Source organism: Poecilia latipinna, unplaced genomic scaffold (assembly GCF_001443285.1).
Source record: "Poecilia latipinna isolate Pla-1442-1.1 unplaced genomic scaffold, P_latipinna-1.0 Scaffold4400, whole genome shotgun sequence".
Classification (NCBI taxonomy): Eukaryota; Metazoa; Chordata; class Actinopteri; order Cyprinodontiformes; family Poeciliidae; genus Poecilia; species Poecilia latipinna.
This window is the reverse complement of record NW_015117016.1, coordinates 53-4179: the sequence shown is the minus strand read 5'-3', so window position 1 is coordinate 4179 and position 4127 is coordinate 53. Positions and strand designations below refer to the sequence as shown.

Sequence of the window (4127 nt, the reverse complement as noted above, 5' to 3'; positions counted from 1 at the left end):
GTCACAAATATGTTACAATTGTGGGAGGAACTGTCCCACAATTGAACTGAATTGATTTCTAAATCAACACCAGACTGAGTTACTGTTGGTGTTAATTTAGAAATCAACACTGGACTGGATTGCTTTTTATTTAACTCTTTAGGGAAACTAACACTCATGTTGTTGAATTAACACTGTATTTTTAACATACAACACTTAAACTGGAAATCTAACACTTTTGAATTTGCTGTGTAGGCAGATATCCATTTTTATTCTGTCTTCTTGCATTTAACAAAAAAGTCATAAAACTACATGGGATGATGATTTTCTTGACCTGAAGCACCACATTGATAGCTGTCCGTACGGCTCAGTGTACCTGTCGCCGCCCCCTGACACCAGCTGGAGAAGGTAAGAGCGTTTGTTCAGTCTAACTCTGTGGCCCGGACACTTCCTCACACAGCCACATATGTAGCCTTCCACATGCTCTTACTTCTCATGAAACAGTTCAATACGGTTAATATAAAACTCAGAACATATAATAACACCTCCTTACTGACTGTGAAAAGCAACTGATTACTCCTGCCTTAGTGTATTACCCCTGTAGTTCAAAACTGCTGGATATACTTAAAAGGTCCATCATAAAATGGGATTGTTGCTACATCTTTCACAAAAAGGTTAAAAGAAAGGAAGCATCTTTGAAAACCGTAAATTATGCATGTGATGTTTGACTTTGTTTAATTAGAAACCCTTCCACACCAATTTTTGTGTCAAGTGTGTGAGTGAGAGCAGTGCTGATGCTCCATGACTTTAACATTTCAACCTTGGAGGACAATGTGGCAGTTGTGAGTGTGTGCCTGCATTTCAAGGCTCAACTTGTTGGAACGCTGCATGTTTTAACATGCTTGTCATCATTATATATACAATCATAAATAAAAACTTTTATGTACACATTTAACACTGAAGGTCTAAGCTGAAAGAAATATGTTTATCTGTTTCAGAGGCAAAAGAATAAGTAAAATCTGATTTTCTTTCTTTGAGCTCTGAACAGAGACTGGACTGGAGGCATGCTCTATACCAGGGGTAACTTTATTACCTGGTCCACACACCAGGGTCAAATCCCTGAATCACCGTGTCAGTGTTCAGTCAACATCTAAGATATTTCGAATTTCAATGTATATTATCAAATGCAGCCAGAGCTGCTTTAAAGCACACAAAAACTCTGTAACCTAGCTTCAGCTTCTAAGATGGAAATCAGATATCTACTTAAGGGTCAGCCATTTCAGGTCATTTTTGATGTCAAATAACTTCTTTCAATCTTGTGGCACTCACTAAACTGTGCCACCCTGGACAGAAAGCCATATTAAAAAAACAACAACAAAAAAAGAAATCCCTCTGATTCAAACAGACAATATCAAAATAATCTAAGAGCTCCTTTGCAGGTGCATCTCACTGAATTTGAAATGACCAGCGTAAATAAGTAAATATTTAAGAGGTGCACCAAATGCAGTTTTTCAGGCCGATCTTTAACAAGCCTAACCTGCTGATTTTGATTTTGGACTACACTGTTTTTTTTTTTTCTGAAAACCTGTTAAATGTAGCAAAAAAAAAATGCTAAATTGACAAGAGTGGAGTGACTGGAGTTAAGTACACGTGTGTAGATGTGTCCTGGTGGGCGGTCTGTCAGTTAGCCCTCTGTCATGGGTATTGAAAAGGGGACAGTGGTTGATTTTCTAATCTTTGTGGAGGTAAATAAGCTCAGTGGATGATATCAGTTTCTCATGTAAGTATTGGCCAATCACTAATCTCCCCGAATTAAGGAAATTGGGGCTAATTTTTTGGTGCACCCTTATATATCACATCTCTGTCATATAGAGCTATACTATACCAAATATCTTTGGTGATAATTTTCTCTCTAGCTGCGTTTCCATTGACTGCAATATGTCAATTACGCCATTTGACATGTTGAAAATAAATTTGCTTAATGGAGTTTGAAAAACTTGTTTTTAAATTAAAATTTGGCATCATGGGGTGCTGTGGTGGCGCAGCGGCAAAGCACGACCCACGTATGCTGGCCTTAGTCTTTGTGGTGGTAGTCTCATTACTCTCTTTCCTGTCAAACTACTTTCTACAAAAGGCCACCAGAGCCAACAAAACCTTTTAAAAAAACACAAAATCACAAAATTCACATGATCAACAAGTGGATGTTGACTGTGGTGCAAACCACAAAAAAGACGATGACAGGAAGTAGTTTAAGGATGATGGCACAGCATGTTTCTTAATGACCTAATGTGTGAACAACCTTAATTCACATGTGATTTTTCTTATTTAATAGAAATGCATCCAATGTGTTTTTTTTTTGTTTTTTGTTTTTTGTTTTTTTACATCAGTAGAATATTAACATACTTTTACACACATTTGTAACAGAAATGCAGCTATTTACTCCAAACTACTACATAAATCTACGTTTTGAGGCTTAATCACAAATATTTCAAACTCTTCCTGTGTTTTTCAGTAGCACACAAAGCTATGCATGAAGCCTGCAGAAGCATGTTTCAGTCAAATCTCAGCTAGCAGACACGGTAGGTTGGGGGAGAAGGTTCTTATTTCTATCTTCTTCTCTGACCCACTTTTCCTCATGCAGGATGGCTTTTACATTTGAGAACTAAATTTTGTTCTTTCAAAGAGTAAACATGCACAACATTATGGATAACATATTCACATGCTGACTTGCTTGTTATCTAGATTATTTCCTACATTTCACTGTATGCATTGTTTCCTGCAGGACAAATTCAGACTCAGCCCTGCATCAGAGCACTCTGACTCCTGCACAACTCGCCTCCTTCACTGGAGGCTCTCAGGAACTTCAGCCAAAACGAGGTACAGCACATGGTGACGCTAATCATACTTCTCTTTTGAGTTACCATGGATAAAGGAACGTTTTGGTGTCCTAAACTGGTTTAAGTCACTGTATGTAGAGCAAGTTGTTTGCTAGCTCTGCCTTTAATCAATTAGTTTGTGCTCCTAATGAGGCGTGTGCGTATGATCTGAAGTGGACGGCTGTTTTGTTGTGATCTTGTTTCTCTGTGTGCTGTGTTGCTACTTTCTCTTGATGGTTCAGTCGAGTGCCCTGCAGTGCTTGATGAAAGGGTCTGAATGTTGCTTTGAAGGCATAGAAGGAAAATTGATTGGTGGGAACATGTGCTGGCTGATGAATGTTCTTGATAATGGCTATTTTTTTTTTTTTTCATTTAGAATCTTGGGATGAAACTGCATTCATCATCTTTTGTGATTTTATCACACATTCTGCTTCACCTGTACTTTTTTTACTTTTATTTTATGTCAGTGATCTACTTTCTTTTTTATCTAAATATCAGTGCATCACAATTAGCATGAGCTGATGTGCTCTAGTTTATTATGAGATGAAATAGAATTGATGTCTGTGCAGCAAAGAGACTGAAAGGACTGTTTTCTGTCTCCATCGGTCCAGTTCTCCTTCTCACTGTGCCAGGGTCTGGAGTCCTTAAGCAAGAGGTTGATGAAGATGGACAGAAGCAGAGCTGGGACTGCAAAAAGGTAGAAACTGGATGTGAGGATTCTTCAGATCTCTGTGGGATCCACTCACTGCCTTTGCTGTCATTTTCTGTCCCTTCAGAATGTGTCACAGTCTGAACCCTGTCAAATTCCTGGCATCCAGTGAGTATTTTACTGCTTTTATAAAAAGAAAAAAGATATGGGGGATTGTTGCAGAAGTTCTGTGTGTTGGACCGTGTGTATACCAGCCAATCTCGGTGTGTGAACGGTTGATACATTCGATTCCTGGAAACGATAGAGATTTACAGACCACACCCTATTAAAATTATAGCTTTAGTGCCGTCACTGGGACATAAACGAACAAAAGGTGATATTTTTCACAGCAAAAGGAAATAGGAAGGTTTTAAATGTTAACTCAGATAAATTGCATGTGTTAACGCATTAACGTTAACAGCCCTACTTTACACACATGTGGTAAACAAATATATTTAAAATACATTTCTATTTGAATTAAAGCCATCTGGCTTCAATGACTTAACAGCCAGAAACCCAAGGAGCCAAAAGACGAGTGTGGTCCAAGTTGTTTATGGAAATGAAGTTACACTGAGTGATTTGCA

General features: G+C 38.2%; 1 long non-coding RNA gene across 1 annotated transcript; it reads left to right on the top strand.

Moving 5' to 3' along the window:
• Positions 1–319: 319 nt before the first annotated feature.
• LOC106942588 (uncharacterized) lies at positions 320–3700 on the top strand. Its single transcript, XR_001423662.1, has 4 exons — positions 320–387; positions 2762–2856; positions 3467–3552; positions 3632–3700. It is a non-coding gene; the product is annotated as an uncharacterized LOC106942588 (long non-coding RNA).
• The last annotated feature ends 427 nt before the right edge of the window (positions 3701–4127 follow it).